Raw genomic sequence first — 22,065 nt, forward strand, 5'->3', positions numbered from 1 at the left:
GGAAACCGGCTTGTTGTTGGACAAACAGGAACTCTCATTCTCATTCTTTACCTGTATCTCAGTAGTTCTGAGAAGGTCACTTCTCTCCAAACAGGTCACATATTTGACATGAAAATGTACAAACAAGTGACTTATTTTTTGTAGATTCTTAGAAAATGGTACCTCCCATATTTTATTTTGTTGGGCTTAGCAAAGAGTTGCTCACCAAACATGAAAAAAGTGTTTATAACAAAGAAGGCAGCATGCAGAGCACTCTCACAAGGCGGGAGGATTTATAAAAAGCATCTTCCACGGTTGCACTGTGCTTCTGGTATAAACTCTTCTCATATCAGCAAATTAGCCTATGAAAGTGTTAGTTGACTCATGCCTAATTAAAGAATGTCTCTATATCCAAGACAAAAACAATTAAATGAGTAATTTACAAAATTATTTTTTAACATTTGACAGAGCTAATTGTGCCGACACTGCTACTGTAGGTAACCCAAAACTAACTGCATTATAATTACAAAGTACTTTTCTTGTACAGATTTAACCCACAGCTCTAGGCTTCACAGATTTTCTTTCTTCTGCTTCTAAACTAGTAATTTTTCACAAAAGTTCATAAAACATTCTAAAATAGTATATCATTAGAAGGCAGTTAGTACAATAAGTTCACACCAGAAGACACAAATTACCACGATGTTGCTTGCTGCCAAGTTGTAAATCATGTACACAGTGCGATTTGATTGAAATAGATGAGCCTACAAATGAAAAAGATGGGTTGGCACATTGGATATTAATATTTATGAAGAATTTCTCTTTATTTGTTCATTTTTACCTTTTTGCTTCCTAGCAGTTGATATTAATAGTTAGGATGAAGTTTCAATAGGTATTTCTTTGGAAGTCCTTAAGACAGTAGAATATTATTTAATATGCTACAGAGAGGAAATCATATAAGACTGTTTAAACCAAGAGTTTGTTATAGTTTTTCTTCCTATTTCTGTTGCCACTGACCAGATTCAGACCCTTATCTCACGGTTACACTGTTTAATAGTAGCTTAAGTTGTCTCTCTTTCCTGTATCTCCTCCATTTACTTCACTTTGCCTCCTTAAGTTCCTCAGAACCTCCCTGATCATTTCCACCCCTCAATGGCTCAATGGCCCTTTCTATCAATAATTTATTTACAAACTACATAGTATACCAATGGAAAGTAGTTGCAATTTCTTCAGTACTTCACCAGACACTTGAGGGTATGTTTGTACATCATTCTACCTAATCTTCACAATAAATTTATAAGGGAGATATCCTTATTCCTTTTAGGGATAAGGGAAGAGAATCTAAGAGAGTTTGAGTAATATTCTCAATTGTTAATGGTAGAATTCAGATTTGGTCTGATTCCAAAATCTATGAGTTTAATTGTGAGGCTATACTTCCTCCAAAGAGATTCCAAGATTTGATCTTAATTTACCTCTTGCCTTTACTGTCAATTACTTTTCTATATCTAATAGCATTCATTGTAAAATGTTTAGTAAATTGTTTATGTGCCAGGATGCATGCATTGGTAAGGGAGAGTTGGTCCCTGCCCTCCTATTGCTTATGATCTTTTAATGATAGAATGTGTGGGCTCCAGAAAACCTGGTCACATTGCTTCCCATTTCTTTTGCTTTCCTGAAACTTTCTTGTTGGATCCTATTCATCCTTATAAGACTATCTTATCTCCTTTCCATCTGTTTTATCTAACTAAACTTCCCAAATCATTGGAAGTTTCTTCTCTGAACTTAACATTTCATGTTAATTTCCTGTGTTTGTATTATAGCTCTACCCATCAATGAGCTATGTGACCTTGGGAAAGTGACTTAACGTCTGTGTACTTCAGTTTCCTTACCTATACCTATAAATGGGGATAATAATATGAGTGTACTTCAAAAATTTCATGGAAAATATACATTATAAAGACAACTATGCTTGGATTTAGCTTTGTTCTTTCTATATTCTTAAAGTTTATTCAGGAATAGAAATAAATCCAACTTTTTCTGGTGATTTTATCTGCCTATTTGTGTATAATAAACTCATTAAAAATGAAGACTATAGGGCTGGCCTTGTGGTATAGTGGGTAAAGCCGGCTACAACACTGGCATTCCATACGAGTGCTGGTTCAAGTCCTGGCTGTTCCACTTCCAATTCAGCTCCCTGCTAATGGCCTGGGAAATACAGCAGAGGATGGACCAAATGCTTGGACCCCTGCCACCCATGTGGGAGATCTGGAAGAAGCTCTTATCTCCCGGCCATGGCCTGGCCCAGCCCCAACCATTGCAATCACCTTGGGAGTGAACCATCAGACGGAAGAGATCACTTTCTCTCTCTCTCTCTCTCTCTCTCTCTCTCTCTCTCTCTTATTCTCTCTCTTTCTCTGTCCCTCTCTTTCTCCCTCTCTCTCTCTCTGCCTCTCTCTTTATCTCTGTAGCTCTTTCAAAAAATAAATAAATCTTTTTTTAAAAGAAGACTATGATTTAGGGTATATTAGTAGAATCTTTTGTACCTAATTTTATTACTTGTTTCTAAGTTCTGGATCCTGAAGCTTTGATTGCATTTTAGAGCTCCTAACTCATGTGCTTTGGAAAGCAGCTATAAAAATAATCTTTTCCAGAAAATTACTGCTTTTAGGGCCAAATATTTAGAAAATTTAAAAGGTCAGAGGCCAACGTGCATTGTAGTCATAAAAATGTTAAAGGATCATTTTGTTCAAGGATGGAACAATCAGTTTCTGTATAATTTGGCTCATTATTTCCTAGTGAAATCTGGTTGCTTGGGATGATCTCTGACAATGGAGATTCTCATAGTCTAAGAAAATACAAATTCCTAGAGAAAGCTTAGATTCCATTTTTCAAATATTTTTATTTCCTCATGCATGAGTGAGCTCTGAACACACATGTATAGTTGATGAAAAGATACTCTTAAGTTAAGGAAAGAAAAATGGAATCAGGGTTTTGTGCCTGGTGAAAATGAACTTGTGCAACGCTGAGACACTCTGAAACAGACATTCTACTAGATAGTTTGCATGTCATTTTATTAGAGAATATTTGATGGAATTTATTTCTGAAAGCAGGCTAACATGAGTGTAAACATCTTAGTTCAAGCAAAAATGAAGTGTATTTTATGATGTGAGTGAGAAATCCAACTCGATTCAGGGATGCAATTGATACCATTGAGACTGATCCCTTTTAGCTCTGCTTTTCTCAATGCTGATTCCACATTCAAGAAGACTCTTCCACATAGATAGAAAGATGACCACTGCTTGATCTAGTCTGGATTTAGTTTCTGCTAGGAATTTAAGCAAAATCTAGTGAGGAAATCTGATCAGCCTCACCTAGATCTTGTGTCTGTCCTTAAACCACCCCTTTGCCTAGAGGAAGGGATGAGGTCATCCAATTGGCTTGTCTGTGTCATGTGTTTACTCTCAATCTGGTGGAAGCAAGACCCTTACACATAGGAAGAGCAGTGTCCAAAATGGAAAGATAGTAATGATTACCTACCAGAAAAGAAATAAAAGCATTAATTACATTCTAGGCTATGTGGAGTGGGTGTGGCAGATATTTATAAAGTAAACAATAATAAAGATTTAATGTCCTCTTGACACTCTGTCCTTAACTCCATCAGCCTGGGAAGTTGTGTATGGTGCACATTTCTAAGTACAGTCTCAGTTCAGGTTTGAGAGGGTGGAAGATGTCTCTGTTTCTCTCTCCCTCTCTATAACTATGGCTTTCAAATGAAGTAAATAAATCTTTTAAGAAAGGATTTTATGTTTAGTGAGAAAAACCTACCAAGTAACCACACAATTGTTAGAGCACACTAGGGGGTGCATAGACAAAGGCCAGACTTGAATAGAAAGGATGGTCAGGAAAGCTTCTCTGTGAAAGTGTCCTTGATCCTAAATGTGCAGTGGTTAGCTGGGGAGAGAATAAGAGAGCTGTCCAAGGTCTAAGTAAGAGGAGCAGAATCTACAGAGATTCAAAGTTGTAAGAGAATGGAATGAGTCTGGTATGGTGCAGTATGCATGAAGTGTATGGGAGATTATTAGCAGATGAGAAAACCAAGGCGGAAGCACAGGTAAGACTGTGAGGAACTTTGTTTTAGTCTGTTTTCAAGTGCTGAATAGCTGGTAGTGAGGAACTTATGAAGAAAAAAGTTTGATTTTGTCTCATAGTTATGAAGGTTCAAGATTGGTTGACCACATCTGGTGAGGGCCTCATGTTGTCATAATGTAATAGAGAAAATGGCTGAAGGCAAGCAGGGATGTGCAGGAGAGGCCAAACATGAGGGGTAACCTGGTTTTATAACAATCTGCTTTCATTGCCATAAATCCAATTCCACAAGAAAGCATTAATTACTCACAAGGGCTGCACCCCCATGACCCAAACGCTTCCCACTAGATTTCCCACCCCTGGCTCTGATGCAATAACAGTCAAGTTTCAACACAACTTTCACAGAGGACAAAATATATTCAAACTGCTGCAGATTTTCAAGCTGTGTAAGACATTGGATTTTATTCTTAAAAAATTAACCATCTCTTATCTTTCTCTACTTGACAGAATCTTTGTCTCATTCAAAGGTTTTTGTGAATGGCATTTGAATTCCATCTGTCATCTTTTTCACGTGAAATATGCACGCTTCAATTCACCAGGACAATTAGGTTCTGCCTCTGCATGGCTGTATTTTAAAAGCATATTCTGGGTCATATTTCTTGAATAATTGTAAGAAATGAACTCTTCCTGGATTTCCAAACTCTATTGAGACTTACTGTATTCCACCGAATCTTCAGTGTAGATCACCATAACATTCTGAAAATGTTTAGCTGATTTTGGAGATGGAAGAGTAGACACTTAATCTTGGAGTAATCTAATGTTGCCAAAGGGCCCACTTAATCAAAAATATGTTCTAATGAGTCTAAGACCATGATTGAAATTATTTCTTAAATATCTTCTAGGATAACAATGGGCATACATTTGAGAAGCAATAAAACCAAATCATACCCAGGGAGGAAAACAGCCTGGTCCACAGATACCCTAGACTGTATTTATTGATCAGATTTCATATGAGCTTTAATGGATTTTAAGAGGAAGAGATCAGGAACAAAGAACATGGGCCGGCGCCACAGCTCACTTGGCTAATCCTTCGCCTGCTGCGCTGGCACCCTGGGTTCTAGTCCCAGTTGGGGTGCCGGTTCTGTCCCGGTTGCCCCTCTTCCAGTCCAGCTGTCTGCTGTGGCCCGGGAAGGCAGTGGGGGATGGCCCAGGTGCCTGGACTCTGCACCCACATGGAGGAAACACCTGGCTCCTGGCTTTGGATTGGCACAGCGCGCCAGCCGTAGCACACTGGCCGAAGCACGCCGGCCGTGGCGGCCTTTGAGGGGGTGAACCAACGGAAGGAAGACCTTTCTCTCTGTCTCTCTCTCTCTCACTATCTTACTCTGCCTGTCAAAAACAAAACAAAAACAAAACAAAACAGGAACAAAGAACATGGAGTGCCTCTCAAGTTTGTCAGCCTCCTCTATCACTCACCCCTGGAAGGAGATTTCTTGCCTGCAGAAATTCTGATGGTCTGCAGACATACAGAGGACGCCAGAGAAGTTTTAGCGTGCTTCACAAATTATAGCTAACAAATTAGGAGAAAAATGCTGTTGTGTTAAAAATTTTAAATTTTATATTTATATAAGGGGACCAAATTTCATGTGTACAGATTTAAGAGCAGGATGCGATTTCCCACTCTATCCTATTTGCCCACATTCCCACCCTCCCTCCTCCTTCCTGTTTTTTCTTTTTAATTTGTGCAGTGACATACTTTATTTTATAATCACCAAATAAAGAATTCAACAAGCTATAAGTAGAAAACCCACTTAGAATATAGACAAGGCTGTAAACAATACTCCCATAACAAAAGGTCAATTTTGCTCATATATATTACATTTTTTGTGCTCTGAATATTAATTTCCACAAATCAGGTAAAACATGATATTTGTCATTTTGAGGATTGCAGAGCATGAAAAAAGAAAAGTTTACACTTTTGAACCTAGAAGAAGTGTGCTATTTGTATCCTGAGAATAAATGTAGTCCTCCACCAAAAGAAAACTCACAGCTATTTGGGAGAGATAGGCTAGAATATCAGCATGTTCTAGAACATACTAGAAAGGAACCAAAGGGGAGATATTTAAACTTGATCAGGCAGCAAACCCACATTTCCACTCTTCTTGTAAATATTGAAGGAAGTGGGAGAAGGAGGTGGAATGGAAGGAGTGGCACCCTTCCCCTCCTTCTCAGAGTGCTGCACAATTGCTAGGCAAGGTGGTAACCTGGCTGTTCCTCTGTTTTGATCCCATTTGCTCCCAAACTCATGACTATAGTTTACTTTGACTTTATCTTTTCTTATTAGAGAGGCCCTATTTACACAAGGCAAAATCACCTTATCTTTAAAAATACTATATATTAAATACTCTATATTAAAGAGTTTTGTGTATGCATGTGGTTATGGGCACCAGACTGTACCCCAAGGCTCCAAGTCGTCATCTCCTTCTGCATAGATGAGGCCAACAGGGCTGTTTTCTACAAGTTATAGTGCTGCCCTCGCTGCTGTGGCTGTGTGTGTGTGTGTTTTTTTTTCCAAAAATTCCATCAGCAGAAGAGAAATATTGTCTAAAACGACTTTGTAGATACAGCTATAAAAATGTGCTTAGACTTCCTTACTCATTGGCTCATTGAAGTTGCTTTGCATGTGAGGTAAATTGAGGGTCTCTGCAAAGCTGAGTCAATCCCGTATGCTCTCCTTCATCAAGTACTGTGGGGTTGAACTGTACTAATTTTGCCTTTGGATTAAGAACTGGCTTCAAGAAAGTTGTGCTAAAAGAAACCTGTGGTACTGTTGTGCCTGGGAGGAGGAAACATGGTGTAAGGATGACAAACACAAGTCATAAAAGTTACTTGTCCTTCATTCCTGAGCTGTGGCGAACACTGCAATTCAACCAGGGTGCGCTTTGCCACTGAATCTCCTTGGAGCCTTGGAATCCTGGCCAGCATGTGCCCAGGAGGCATTACTGATCAATTAGGATTGGTATTGGGTAGAAATCTATTTGCTGTCGGTGCCACAACCATGAATTCTGGGACAGACAAACTTCATGATCTACCTCTAAGCTGCCTCTGCCCACGTTCCTTGAATTTCTCTATGCTCTAATTCCAATAGAAAGGAGAGCGAGGAGTTGCACCAAAATATTAACTAATACCCACTCCATTAATTTTTGCTATTCTATCACACTTTTAGGCTTTATTCTATCATAATTTTAGGCTTTTAGACTTTCTGGAAGTTCTCTGTTGGGTAGACATTGATATGGAAAAAAAAATTATATTGGAACTCCATTAGGACCACATCTTGTAAACCTAAAGAAGATATTTTCTAATCTCTTTCCTTTTTGAACTTCTTTTTTTTTTTAGCTATTCAATAAAAATGTGTTTAATTTATGTACATTACCGGTGATTATGTATTATACTTCATTATTATAACTTTTACACATGTACAGTTTTTCTTTGTCCTATTAATAAGATATAATTTTAGGGGCTGGCGCTGTGGTACAGCAAGTTAACGCCCTGGCCTGAAGTGCTGGCATCCCACATGGGCTCTGGTTCGAGAACCAGCTGCTCATTCCGATCCAGCTCTCTGCTATGAACTTCCCCATCATTACTCATTAAAATCTTTTCTGATATATTTTAAAAGGTATCACTTCCTGTTCTCAGCCTCTTTATCTGAGTTTCCAAACAAATGAACTCATTTCATCCAAAGAAAAGTTATGTTAAATGGAATCTATTTCAGTTTCCCAACTCAGGTAAGAGGTGAGATATAAAGATAATAAAAATACATCTTGCTTGTTTCCAAGGTCCTCTCTGTTACTCGCTCACAGATGTATTACCAGGTAGGTAAAAAACACAACTTTCAGGAGAATTTTGGAAAAATATATTCAGAAGGAATTAGTGCTGCCCAATAGGAAAAGGGGTATTAAGGGGATATTTAAAAACAAACATTCTGGAATTTATCCCCTACAATGTTTTTATATTGGCCTTTCCTCTTTGGACTGCTTGATGATCAGGGATTGTGGTCTTGGGTAATTTTCATATTGTTTTTAGTTTTGTCTTGAAACTATTAGACATATTTTTAAAAGCTGTATACAGTGAAGTTCATTTATATAGTTCTGAGTAATTTTTTCCTGTGCTGCTGTTCACATCTTTAGCCCTGCCAAAAAGAACATAGGCTTCAAATTAATTTTTCCTACACATAGTACAATGTATGTGTTCTGCCTTTATTTTGGTCATTGTGAGGTCACCAATTTTGTTTTCCCTTTGGTATCCAATATTCTTAGACAATTTTATGTGGCCTCGGAGAGCCTCAGAGGGAACAGATGTTGTATAAACCATCTCCCCCGCATGTTTTCCCACTTATATTTTCCTTTTGAAAGAAAAAAAAACAGCAGATAATTCTCTGAGTGTGGACCTTTTTCTTTTTTACACACTCAGAAGCTATTTATTAAATCCCTCTCACCTCTATTGTAGTAGAGAATGCTCCTTTTTGACTGAAATGACCAGTAAATTCTTTGAGCTGCACAGAGAAGTTAAGGGATATTTTCGAGAGATACCCATCACTCTGGTAGCACATATAAGCCACTGGTTTCCATATTTCTTAATCCCTTTATCTGGAGACCTTTTCAATCCATATTAAGTTCCAGCAAAGGTCATCCGGTCCAGGTCCTTATGTTAGCATTTTTGACAAGGACTTATCATCCTCCTTGATTGAGACACAAAGACAATGTCAGTGTCTGTGAACCTTAATATCTAGATATTATACCCATGAATGTTTTAGTTTGCCAACTCAAAGCCAAAATGCATGTCACAGCTTTCATTCTTTCTCTCTGTGTAAATTTTGTACCCCTCTCCGGCAAATGTTTGAAATAAGCTGAACAAACAGAACACAGTGGGTAACCTGAGGAGTGTTCTAATCAGAAATATTTTCACTCATGGGGAAAGGCTTTATATAACCCACTAGGAACTGAGATTTGAGCCACCCATCACAAATCTATAAAGCATTGAAACAGGGATATATTTTAGTCAGATCTCCAAATCCATATTTATTTTTTCGCTCAGCTGCTCTTGAAAACCTTCATCGTAAGTTCTACAAATGCTTAAATCTTTCTATCTATTGGTTAATGCCTTCAAATATCAACTGCATTCCAAGTTAACCTTTCCTATTACATTTTTTCTTCTTCAGCTTTCCAAGTGTTGGAGATCAATGTAAAAGCACAGGTGTACCAAAAAGACAAAGGCAGAGTAAAATCTACCCTTACACATTGCCTGTTTCAATAACTTCCAACATATCACAGAGTGCTAGAGTCCAGTGTCTTCTATACAATTATTTGGTTCTTCAGCATTAACATAATGAAACACATTAAAATATTTCTTTTTATTTAGCTTTCTTTTTTAATTTTTTAAATTTAAATTTTTTTTTTTTTACTTTTTATTTTTTGACAGGCAGAGTTAGTGAGAGAGAGAGAGAGACAGAGAGAAAGGCCTTCCTTTTTTCCATTGGTTCACTCCCCAAGTGGCTGCTACAGCCGGTGTGCATTGTGGCCGGTGCGCTGTGCCGATCCGAAGCCAGGAGCCAGGTGCTTCTCCTGGTCTCCCATGGGGTGCAGGGCCCAAGGACCTGGGCCATCCTCCACTGCACTCCCAGGCCACAGCAGAGAGCTGGACTGGAAGAGGAGCAACCAGGACAGAATCTGGGGTCCTGGCGCCGCAGGCGGAGGATTAGCCTAGTGAGCCACGGTGCTGGCTTATTTATTTTTCTAAAAATTTATTTTACTCTTTAATGTATCCTATTAAAGTTGTATATTCTAGCACAAATATACAGTTTAAACTCAAAATAAATTAAATGCCTATGTATTTACTAATCAGCTTGAGAAATAAAAAGTTTTCAGTACCTTCTAAGCTCTTTAAGTGCTCTTCCCTTAATACTACCCTGTCTACTTAGAGAAAACTACTATCTTGAAAGTTAATTACCATCCCTTGCTTTGCTTTCTTTCTTTTAAAATATTTGTTTATTCAAAGGCAGAGTGACACAGAGAGGGGCATATGTAGTGGAGGGAGAGAGAAAGAGAACTTCCATCTGCTGGTTCACTCCCCAAATGTCTGCCAGGAGCCAGTTACACCATGTAGACACCGCACATACATGTCAGAAACCCAAATATTTGGGCCATTATTCTGTACTTCCAGGGTGTTTTAGCAGGAAGTATGGCATCCCAGTATTGGATGTAGGCATCCCAAGTGCCAGGTTATCCTGTGCCACAGCACCTGCTCCCTCTCTTTGCTTTTCTTGAAAGCTTTATCTGTGTGTTCCCACAAGTGATTTTTTTTAATACATGGCATTTGAACTTTATATAAATTGTAGTCTGTTTGATTAGATCAACATTATGCCTGCGTGATCTACACATGTTAATATGGGTAGCTATAATTCATTTATTTTCACTAATGTCTAGTATGAGGAGTCTTCAAAATGTTCATGAAAAAGGTATATTATGAAAAAATTACTCCTGGATTTCAAAATTTTGGAGACCAAAATATTTACCTTTTAATCCCATTTCCATGAATTTTTGGAGTACTCTTATATTCCATTATATATATAAAAACATAATTTAGTTATTCTCTTGTCAGAGGGACATTTTCAATTTGTTCTAGTATTTTCCTATTGAAAGTCTCATTGCTAGATTTTTTTTTCTTTTTTAGGTTTATTTATTTATTGTGTGTGTGTGTGAGAGAGAGAGAGAGAGAAAGAGAGAAAGAGAGAGATAGATCTTCCATCTTCTGGTTCACTTTCCAAATGGCCACAATGGCCAGAGATTTTTGGTCCATGGCTCCTGATAGATAACACTAAGAGTTTTTCTGAAATGTAAATCTAGGAATAGAATTACCAAATCATAGAGAAGAGGCATCTTCCACTTTCCTTGATATTGCTAGTCTGCATTTTATTTTTATTCCTTTTTAAGGGATATTAAGGAAATGAACATTTTGAATGGAGTTTCATAATGATATTCATTTCTGTTCCTGCCCTCCTATGCCTGACATAATAAAACTATCACCCTGACTTACAGTTGCAAACCATAGATATGTATGAAGCTGTTGCTGATGGCTTTTGTGTTTTTTAATTTTTTTAACAATTTTATTTATTTATTTGAGAGGTAGAGTTACAGACAGTGAGAGGGAGAGACAGAGAAAGAGGTCTTCCTCCCGCTGGTTCCATCCCTGTCACAACCAGATGATGCTGCCAGTTATACCACTGTGCTTTCTCTTGCCACATCTGACTGCTTGATAGATAAACATTTGACTCAAGCTAGATCAGTGAGAGAGGTCTTCCCTGGGAGTCTTCGGAGTACAGCTGGAGAAGATAATTCAGTCCTCTCTGTGATGGAAGCTATGAAGCTTAGGAGCTGTCACGTACTAGGTGTCCTGTCACATGAAGATTCTCCTGTGAGGGGCTGGCACTGTGGCATAGTGGATAAAGCCTGTGTTTGCAGTGCTGTCATCCCATATAGGTGCCAGTTCGAGTCCCAGCTGCTCCACTTCTGATCCAGCTCCCTGCTAATGGCCTGGGAAAGCAGTGGAAGAGAGCCCAAGTGCTTGTGCCCTTGCATCCATATGGGAGACCCAGAAGAATCTTCTACGTCCTGACTTCGGATAGGCACAGCTCTGGCCATTGCAACCACTCGGGAAGTGGACCAGCAGATGGAAGATCTTCTCTGTCTATTTCTCTCTCTCTGTAACTCTGCCTTTCAAATAAATAAATAAATCTTAAAAAAAATCTACTGCGAGAAGAGAAAGTAAACCTACTAGGCAGAAAATAAGTAGATATATGAAATGGGAGAATACACACTCTCCTGTCCTTTCTGTAGTCCTGTGAGCCTCTTTCCTTAATCAAGTTGAGTAAGATTTCTGTTTTCTGCAATCAAAGGCCTTACTAGCATAGTGTCATGATTATATCTTCATTGTATTTAGGCAAGTTTTACCTATATCAGCTAATGGTATTATTTCCTACCATTCTGAAGGCTGTTGTAACAGAGTAGGAACTATCCTGAGATGAGACAGAGTAAATGGAATCCTACATCCTGTGCTGAAATTGGCAATAGGGATGAATGAGAGAATGGAGCCTCTAAGAAGGTAGGGACAGCATTGGGCAAAGTGTTGACATGCAGCACCGGCATCCCATATGCTGATTAGAGTCCTGGCTGTTCCAGTTCCCATCCTGTTCCCTGTTAGTGTGCCTGGGTGAGCAGTAGAGGATGGCCCAAGTCTTTGGGACCCTGCACCCACATGGGAGACCCTGAAGAAGTCCTGGCTCCTGGTTTTGGCCTGGTTCACTCCTGGCTGTTGCAGCCATTTGGGAAGTAAACCAGCGAGTGGAAGATAGTCTGTCTCTCCCTCCCTCCCCCTCCCTTTCTCTCTCTCTCTCTCTCTCTCTCTTTTCTCCTCCCTATTCTTTCCGTAATTCCTCCAAATAGATGAAATAAATCTTAAAAAAACTAAGAAGGTAAAAAGACAATAAATTATTTTCTTGCTATCTTTTTCTCTCTGGAACCTCCTCTCTCTTTTCTGTGTCTGCTTTATTTTCATTTCCCTTTATAGGCTGGTTTTCTTTACCTGCTCCTCATAATTCATGGTCCTTAGCCCTGACTTTCTACAGCTTACAAATACAGCATTCAAATTTCAGGGAGATTCAGATTGGCCTAAATTTGGTCTTGTGTTCACCCTGGTCCAATTACTGGCACTTGAAACAACTTGTTGCCCATGCAGCTGCGAACAAGCTAGCTGAAAATCTGAGAGGAAGATTTGGGAACATCATCTAGCAATGAAGTGGGTGAAGAAGGAAACCATTGACTTGTCTTGTTGCTATATTAACCTATACCAAGGCAGTTACTTTATATATTCTCTAGATTAGTTTGTACGGTATGCAGATTGAACTATCGCATCCCTCAGTGTTCTGCCTTCCACTTGTCTTTGATCCTGGTGTTTGAGTTACAGTTTTTAATGCCGGGAAATCTTTACCCTGTTTTGTTTTGTTTTGCTATAGTGTATTTCCTTGATTACTCAGAAGAGATGTATCTATAACTCCCATGTTAGTGGTAAGGGCATATGGTTTGGAGCCAGGAGAGCACAGAACAGAATTATATGCAATGACTTGGGCCATGATTCCTCATCTACAAAAGGGGACTAATGTGCATGTCCCTCCTCTCTTACAAAGGGGTAACAAAAGTTGAATGAGATATCAGGCTGATGTGTAACCTGCGGAACAGTTCCAAATAAATGGTAATTAGACTGTGGTTCTCAAGCCCAGAGTAGATGGCCCATAATTTCATAATGATTTGTGAGGGGTAAATGATTTATTGCCAGATATTTATTGCTTGTCATAAAGATCCAACATTTATGAAGCATTTTAAGAAAATACGATCTGCTCAAAGTGATATATGTACTATATCACTGTCATTAATTTGCATTCCCATATTTTCCTTAATGGTAACACAATGAATACAGTTTGAGATAGTCTGACAATAATTGCCTATAATTTTGAACCATTCTGCTTGGAGTGTGTCATATGTTTTATTTTTCTGCCAAGTAGCAGACTATGTGCATGCCTGAGAACTGGTGTTCATTAGTCTACAAGCTATGCAATGAAGGATTTTTCTTTCCCTCATTCACTCCTGTGTGCTCAGCAGCTATTCTAGTGCACGCAACATGGGAGATTCTCAGTAACTGTTGAAATGACCCCGAAGCGGACATTCGAGGGGCCACAATTTTGTTTTTGCCATATATACTAAAATATCATTCTTTTACTAAGTGGGGAGGCTTATGTTGGGTTTTTCATTTGTTTGTTTTTTGCTCACCTTCATCTAGGAGAAAAAGTGATGCTCATGGTATTTGTGGATGATTTCAGTTGTTCCTTTGAGGTTTTAGAGAGTTTTGAACATAGAGGGATTCATTCTCTAATTGCAAGATCCTTCTCTACCTGTGCCTTCTGGGTCATGAGAGATCTGTTGATGCATTAAGGAAAATAATTGGAAAAACACAAAGTCTTAGTGTAGAAGATAGTACCTGGAAGCTAAAGCTTGAAGGGTTCTCCCTTGTTTTGAGGGGAAATAAAACGAAATCTTTAATGAGGAAGAAATTTGAATTTTTCTAAGAATGAGCTATAGAAGACACTGATCAACTATGGGATCAGAAAATGAGACAAAGGGCTATAATCGGCTACTTTGGATTTCAAACATTATTTCATTTTTTAAAAGTTGGTAATGAGGAGTAAAGTGATTTCCTGTGGTGTGGGCAGAGTGGGTGTTGGGGAAGAGAACAATTGCTCCTTTGAGGGAGCTTGTTGGGTGCTTGCCTCCTGGAGTTAGATTTTTCTATTTAAAAGAGCCATCTGCTTCATCAAACTCTCCAAGATCAGGCATTATCTGCAGGGAGTTCCACAGCATCTTAAAACTGAGAACTACAGCAAAGTTTTATGTTAATGCCAGAAACCAGATGTTAACCAGATTGTCAAGTTCTCTTTTCCTCCCAGAACCAAAGATTTCAAGTGGGGCTGAATTAATGCAAATCTTGGACAACACTTAGGATTAGAATTTGAGCTAACTTTGACCTCCTGAGGCCTCTGTTCATGGAACTCTTCTAAACAGTTAAGGGAGCTCTGTTTATGATTAAAAAAAATAATAAAAAACCACAAAACACCACCCCCCATAAGCAGAGGAGTTTATGAGGGAAGAAATTCTGGCCTTCCAGATTCCCTAGTGCACATTACTTATGGAAAAAATTACACATAGGAAATGCTGGGGAATTCAATAGATACTCTCAGTACTGCTTTCTTAATCCAATATATGTTTCTCTATATTTTGGATGAGGTTTCATTTCTGGTTGTACCCTTTAGGTGGCCTATTGATTTCAAAAAGATTGAGTAGAGGAAAAAATACGTAATGAAAATGAAGAATGAAAATTGTTCCTTTCTGCTTCCGCCAAGAGCTGACATTTGAATATCTGAGTTATTTGGACTGGGACCCTCAATAGAGATTTAGAAGCACAGAGATAGGTATGTAATTTCTAGAAACAAGTGCTGAGGGAAGCTGTGTGGTCAAGTGCTCTGGGAGTAGCAAGACCTCCATATTTTTTGACAAGTGCAAATTTATTTTCTAATATTATCAGTATCAGAGGTTCTCTGCTCTTACCAAAAAAGGCGACATTCATGTATTTTTAAGGACGTAAAACTCTTTCACATTTTCCCCTCTTAATTTCCTAGGAAATTAAACAAAATCAAAACAACTAAGTGACTAAATAACAACAGCACAACAAAACCAAACGAGGGGTCTGCATTGTGGCACAGTGGGTTAAGATTCCAAGTGCTTGGGCCCCTGCCACCCACATGGGACATCTGGATGGAGTCCCTGGCTCTTGGCTTCAGCCTGGCCTAGCTCCAGCCATTGAAGTCATTTGTTGAGTGAAGCAGTGAATGGAAGATATCTCTCGCTCTTGCTCTATAACTCTGCATTTCAAATAAGTAAATCTTTAAAACAAAACAAAACGAGAGCCAATTCTTGTCTGTAATGGGTTCTGTTACAGAACACTCCCCAAATTGGGTCTACTCTCCTGATGCATAGCAGGCCAATTATTGACACTGGGCTGGTTGGTGGAAGAAAGCCTTTTGTTTGTCATGTACAGAGCAAGCAATCACGCAGCTAATGCTCAATTCCTGGACTTCCCAAGGGATGAAAGGAGGTGAATCTTATAATTCAAAGTTGGGGGTGAGCAGTGCATGACCAGCTCATGTGAGGCCTCTGGTTGGTTCAGAGTACTCAGGGCCTTCCTTTGACTGGTCAGTAATAGGGGCCAGTGTGTTTATTCTGATATGGCAAAGGTGTTCTCAGGTTTATCTGGGCCAAAGGGTAGATTGGGTATTTGTTTGATCAGGGCTTCTCATGTTTAACTATAGGGGCAATTCCAGCGTTTATGATTCAGGGTCTTGCTTCTGGCTTTACTAGGTGTCACTCCCTAAATTTAATGAGTTAATCTTTATTTACAGAGGACCTGCAAACTAAGGAAGAGATCCTGGGGTCTAAATCAAAGGCATTAGGGCTAGAGGCATGGTTTCAGGACTAATGCTTTTAAAGTGAAACAAATAAATTTTATGTGAAACCAGTTGTCATTAACCATTACATTCTCATTTTATGAGATTAAAATAAGAAAAACACAGTTCTGTTTGCAGGTTTTATTTTTCTAGCATACTTAGCGTTTTTGGTAAAATTTGTGGCCTGAACCCCTATTAATTAATTAATCCCTGGTTATTAATGTTTATGAAATCTTGCATTTTAACACCATTAAGATAATCAAAATAGACTCATCCCTTCACATTCCAAATGTAGAGATGTTTACGAGTTATCTGAATAACTGGATCCTGCTTTTTGTTCCATGGCCAGGTCCCACTGCCATAGCAAATAAGGAACATTATTTCTCCCTGGTGATGAGGTAATGATCTTGCTGTCATGATTTGCTAAGTTGAAAATGTCCTTTAGACACATACAAATGTGTGCTTTTTATTGGACAAAGTATTTCAATTCCAATTGCTCATTTCTCTCACTGGAATTGTGGACTTTTAAATTCAAATAGTATTTTAACAGCTGGTCCCAATAACAAAAGGACACTAGTTTAAATGTCCCATAAAATGTGTAAGGTCAAGGACATCCAATTTTTCCCTTCTTTATTCTTCAAATACTCTGTAGTTGCACTTCTTCTGTGCCTCCTTGAGGACCCTGAGGAGAACTGCATAAAATAGACCCTTCTAGTGCAGGGTTGAGTCCCAGCTGCTCCACTTCTGATCCAGCTCCCTGCTATTGTGCCTGATAAAGCAGTGGAAGATGGTCCAACCACTTGGGCCCCGGCACCCATGTGGGAGACCCAGAAGAAGCTCCTGGCTCCTGGCTTTGGTATGGCCCAGCCCTGGCCATTACAGCCATTTGGGGAGTGAATCAGTGGATGGAAGATCTCTTTCTCATTCACTCACTCATTCTTTCAAATAAAAAAAGTAAATCTTAAAAAAATAGACTCCTCCATAGCTGTGAGAAGGAAAGTCTACATTTCCTGCTAGCCTATCTTTATCAACAGATTTTTTTTCCCGCAGAAGTTTCGTTTTTTATAGAAAGGGTTTTTATTGATTGATTGATTGAGTTATAATACAGAGAGGGAGGGTGGGGAGAGAGAGATTAATCGATCTTCCATGCATCCACTGTTTCATTTTCCAAATGCCCACAAAAACACAAGGCTGGGCCAGGCTGAAGCCAGGAGAGCGTGAACTCCATCCTGGTTTCCCACATGAGTTTAAGGTACACAGGCTCTGGGACTATCAGTCACTGCTTTCCCAGGTGCATTAAGAGGAAGCTAGGTGGGAAGTAGAGCAGCTGGGACTCAGTCCTGCTCTCCAATTACGGGATGCCAGCTTCGCAAGTGTCAAAACACCTGCCCCACAAAGAAGTTTCTGAGTCTTGTTTATCAATTTGGAAGATAGAAACAGCCATGTCAGTATCACCTCTCAATTCTAGGGGTTTCTGTGGCTTCTTTCATGTAACCAATGACAGTTACTATCTTTCATTCTTTAGCAACCATTATCAAATCAGGATTGACTGCTGAAGCATTATTGTCAGCAGCTACAGTAAAAACAGCCTCTGCAGCAGTAACTCAAAGCTGGCTGGCCCTCAGTTCATACTTCACACCGGCAAGCAGCCAGTTCCTCATCTAGTGTGTGCTGCTTTCTCAACTACGTTTCCTTCTCCCAAGGTATCATCCTGTCACTCCCTAGAAACTCTTGGGTTTCTGTTAGTTCAAGAGCAGCTACGCATAGAATAGCTTTCTTAGCAACTCTGTCATGGATTTTAAAACTGCCAGTACAACACCAATTAACATAACATTTCACTTGAAAAATGAGAAAAATCTCTCAGAGAGCATTTTTGAAACCATAAAGCAGTCATAGCTTTAAAAACCATTAATCATCATAATCTCTTTTCAAGAACTCTCTTTGTCCCCAGAATCTGCAAATAATCTGCCCCAGACTTTCTTTAAAAATCCACACCTTTCAGTTTACAAACATGGGAGAGACTCCAGTTATTTGAAATATGCATGTTCAATAATAGCAAACTGAGTTTGCACTAATTTGATACCAATGTCAATATAAGGAGAGGAGAAGGCTATGCAGTGATCTTGGCAATATACACAAGCAAATATAACTTTTGACCCTTCTAAGCCTAGAACTAATTACTAAGCTCCTTTTTGGCAAGGACTTTTGCTTTCTTTGTGTCTCTTTATGTCTGTCACACAATTGAGCATGTAGTAAGTGCTTAATAAACAATCTGAATAATTATGACTTTTTCAGTTCAGAAATCAAACTCATTAAAAAAACTAAGAAAAATGTAGGAAGAGGAAAAAATTCACTTAAGACCTGAAAACTTGAATAGCATCACAGTTGGGATTTAAATCTATACTTTGAAGCAAGGTCTCTGTTGACTGTGCTTTGCCCAACTGTCAGGCCTTTAGTTCAGCCCACTCTTTCTCACTCCCTTAAGCCCTAAAAATAGTTCTTAAATGCCCTTTTTCTTTTTTTTTTTGAAAAATTCCTACCTGCCCAACCCTTGACCACAGCTGGAAGAATGAAGACATCATGTTCCTTCTGTTATACCTGTCTTGCAAGGCTTAGGGGAATCGAAGAATCTGCAGATAGAAAGCATTGTCTGACTAGTTTTGCCCATTCCTCTGGCTACTCAGCCATTTGCTTCATTCAACAAACATGTGCTTTGTGCTCACTATGCACCAGCCCATCCCATTGTACTCTGCGAAATCAATGGTGAACAACACATACCTGATTGACCTCTGTCCCAGGGCTCACAGTCTGATGAGAGAGAAAGGCTCTTCACATTAAGCAGGGAAGTAGAACATGTAGAATTCTGAGAAAATTAGGAAGTCAAGAGGACAAGAAAAGAATATCTGATGTAGGTTCCTTGATTTCCTATTTGGCCAAACGCTTTTTTTTTTTTCCCCTTCACTTGGTTTGTTTGAAAACAAGCCCTACTCTCCAGTGGCATGCCAAGGGTCTCTGCATAAAAAAGGGTGGTTTAAGGCAATGTACTTGCCCTGGGAAACCTATCTTCTACTTGGGCTGGCAAGCTCTGAAAACTGAAACCAAAAACTAACAAAGCAAGACAAGCTATATTAAATTGCTAGATTGTATGCAGTATATGAGAGATAAAAAAGACTAGACAGGATATGGTGCCTGCTGTTGTTTGGGAAATGAAAGTTAATGCAGCAACATGAAAGGGAGCTCAGTGCCTGTCTTGAGTGTGCCCTGTATTTCTGGATAGTCTGAGTTCTTGGGGTGTTCTGGATCCTCTTCTCTGCTGATTGACAGGGTTACTCTTTAGTGATTTCTGTGTCCTGAGACATTGTTGACAGAGAGCTGAAGACTCAATAATACTCATGTAACTGGAAAGGAGGGAGTGGGATGGTTGAGAGCAACATGGCATTGATAATCATTTTCTTTCCCTGCTAAGGGCCAATGTTACTGCATGTTGTACTAGAGTTTCAATGCTGCTCACATCAATAGGAGTTGAAAACTCTCTTTTCTCTTTCTCTGCCCCATTCCCTTCTCATTTTATATCTCTTTGTCTTTCACTTGAGTAGTTCCTTCTTTGGTTTGCAGTTCATGAATTTTGCCTTTGGACCGTGCATAAGTGTAGGTAGGAAGAAATGGATCTGTACTGTGCATGTAAATACAGTAAACATCTTTATATAATGTGTGGTAATTATTTATTCATAGTGTATGAACTGGGAATTATGGCCAAAAAGGCCATGAAAACAGAATAACTTTATGTACCTTACATTTTATGTATGACAAAAGGCATTTCTCACAAAAGGTGGTACTTTTCCAAGTACTTGAATCAAAAATTATGGAAACCACTTGATTTGAATCTTAATCCGTCTTCTTAATAGCAGTATGATTTATATGTTGACCCTGTTGAACCTTAGTTTGTTCATCTGTAAGACAGAGAAAAATTCTGCTTTATATCTTTTTCAAAGACATTAACTGAAATTATGTGTATGGAGCTTTATGCCCAGAACCTAGCATTTAATAGACATTTAATAAATGCAAGTAATCTCATTTATTATGAATGATTGCAAGAACTTGTGCATTATTCAGAATCTGGAAGCTAAGAATTTTAGAGTCTCACTTTTTGGTCAGGTTCTACAGTGCTTTTCTAAAAAAATCAAGTTAGATGATCTTTTTTCTATTTTTTAAACTTTTATTTAATAAATGTAAATTTCCAAAGTACAACTTTTGGATTATAGTGGCTTCTTCCACCCATAACCACCCTCCCACCACAACCATCCCATCTCCCGCTCCCTCTCCCATCCCATTCACATCAAGATTCATTTTCAATTATTTTTATATACAGAAGATCAAGTTAGTATATACTAAGTAAAGATTTCAACAGTCTGCACCCACACAGAAAAACAAGGTATAAAGTACTATTTGAGTACTAGTTATACCATTAACTCACATAGTACAACACATTAAGGACAGAAATCCTACATGGGGAGTAAGTGCACAGTGACTCCTGTTGTTGATTTAACAATTGACACTCTTATTTACGGCATCAGTAATCACCTGAGGCTCTTGTCATGAGCTGCCAAGGCTATGGAAGCCTCTTGAGTTTGCCAACTCCTATCTTCTTTTGACAAGGCCATAGTCAAAGTGGAAGTTCTCTCCTCCCTTCAGAGAAAGGTACCTCCTTCTTTGATGGCCCATTCTTTCCGCTGGGATATCACTCACAGAGATCTTCCGTTTAGGTCATTTTTTTTTTTTTTTTTTTTTGGCCAGAGTGTCTTGGCTTTCCATTCCTGAAATACTCTCATGGGCTTTTTAGCCAGATCCGAATGCCTTAAGGGCTGATTCTGAGGCCAGAGTGCTGTTTAGGACATCTGCCATTCTATGAGTCTGCTGTGTATCCCACTTCTCATGTTGGATTGTTCTCTCCTTTTTAATCCTATCAGTTAGTATTAGCAGACACTAGTCTTGACTCTTAATCCTATCATTATGATCAATTGTGAACAGAAATTAATCATTTGGACTAGTGAGATGGCATTGATACATGCCACCTTGATGAGATTGAATTGGAATCCCCTGGCACGTTTCTAACTCTACCATTAGGAGTAAGTCTGATTGAGCATGTGCTGAACTGTATATCTCCTCCCTCTCTTATTCCCAGTCTTATATTTAACAGGGATCACTTTTCAGTTAAATTTAAACACCTAAGAATAATTGTGTGTTAATTAAAGAGTTCAACCAATGGTATTAAGTGTAACAAAAAATACTAAAAGGAATAAAGTAGTAAGTTGTCCCTCGACAATCAGGACAAGGGCTGATATGAGATGATTTCTAAAAGTTAACAGTCTGTACTTTAAAACTTTGCAGAGATGAAAATCCTATAGATAGGTGGGACTATAATAATTGTATGATAATGAGAATAACCCACAAAATCTTAAATTAATGCTAACAGCTAAAATTGAGAGCTTATTTTGTGCATAGGAGCATAATCTCACTTCATCCTTATAAAGCAATAGAGACTGTTATTCCCATTTTATACATGTGGATACTGAGGCATAGAAACTTGAGGTAATTAATTATTTATGGTCACATAAGCAGTAAGTAGAAGATCAATGGCAGGAAGCTTTTTGTTTTCATACAAAGCCCAAGGTCTTCTATGAACTGTACTACTTCAGCCCTATCCAAAGGGAACCCTGTCCTCCACTCCACACTTAGAAGGATCTGTTCTAACCTTCCTCTGGATGTATCTTTTTCTAAGATCCAAAAGTCTAAGGAACAAGGGAGATGTACCTGCCTAGAGCCTGGGATCCTTCAGATCGTAATTAAGGAACTAAGTGTCTTAGGATTCTAGACATGAAAGGTCGTTAGCCAACTTT

General features: G+C 38.8%; 1 long non-coding RNA gene across 3 annotated transcripts in view; it reads left to right on the top strand.

Annotated features, from left to right (window-relative positions):
* Window positions 1-22,065, top strand: part of LOC103348247 (uncharacterized) — a 109,350-nt gene that overhangs the window by 77,159 nt on the left and 10,126 nt on the right. Inside the window, exon 4 of one of the 3 annotated variants that reach the window (XR_011379537.1) lies at window positions 14,978-15,136. The exons of 1 other annotated variant lie outside the window; for it this stretch is intronic. This is a non-coding gene — a long non-coding RNA (uncharacterized lncRNA). Of the gene's footprint in view, window positions 1-14,977; window positions 20,438-22,065 lie in introns of those variants that run through there. One more of the 3 variants, XR_011379536.1, reaches the window with a different exon arrangement.

Source organism: Oryctolagus cuniculus, chromosome 1, assembly GCF_964237555.1.
Source record: "Oryctolagus cuniculus chromosome 1, mOryCun1.1, whole genome shotgun sequence".
NCBI classification, from domain to species: Eukaryota; Metazoa; Chordata; class Mammalia; order Lagomorpha; family Leporidae; genus Oryctolagus; species Oryctolagus cuniculus.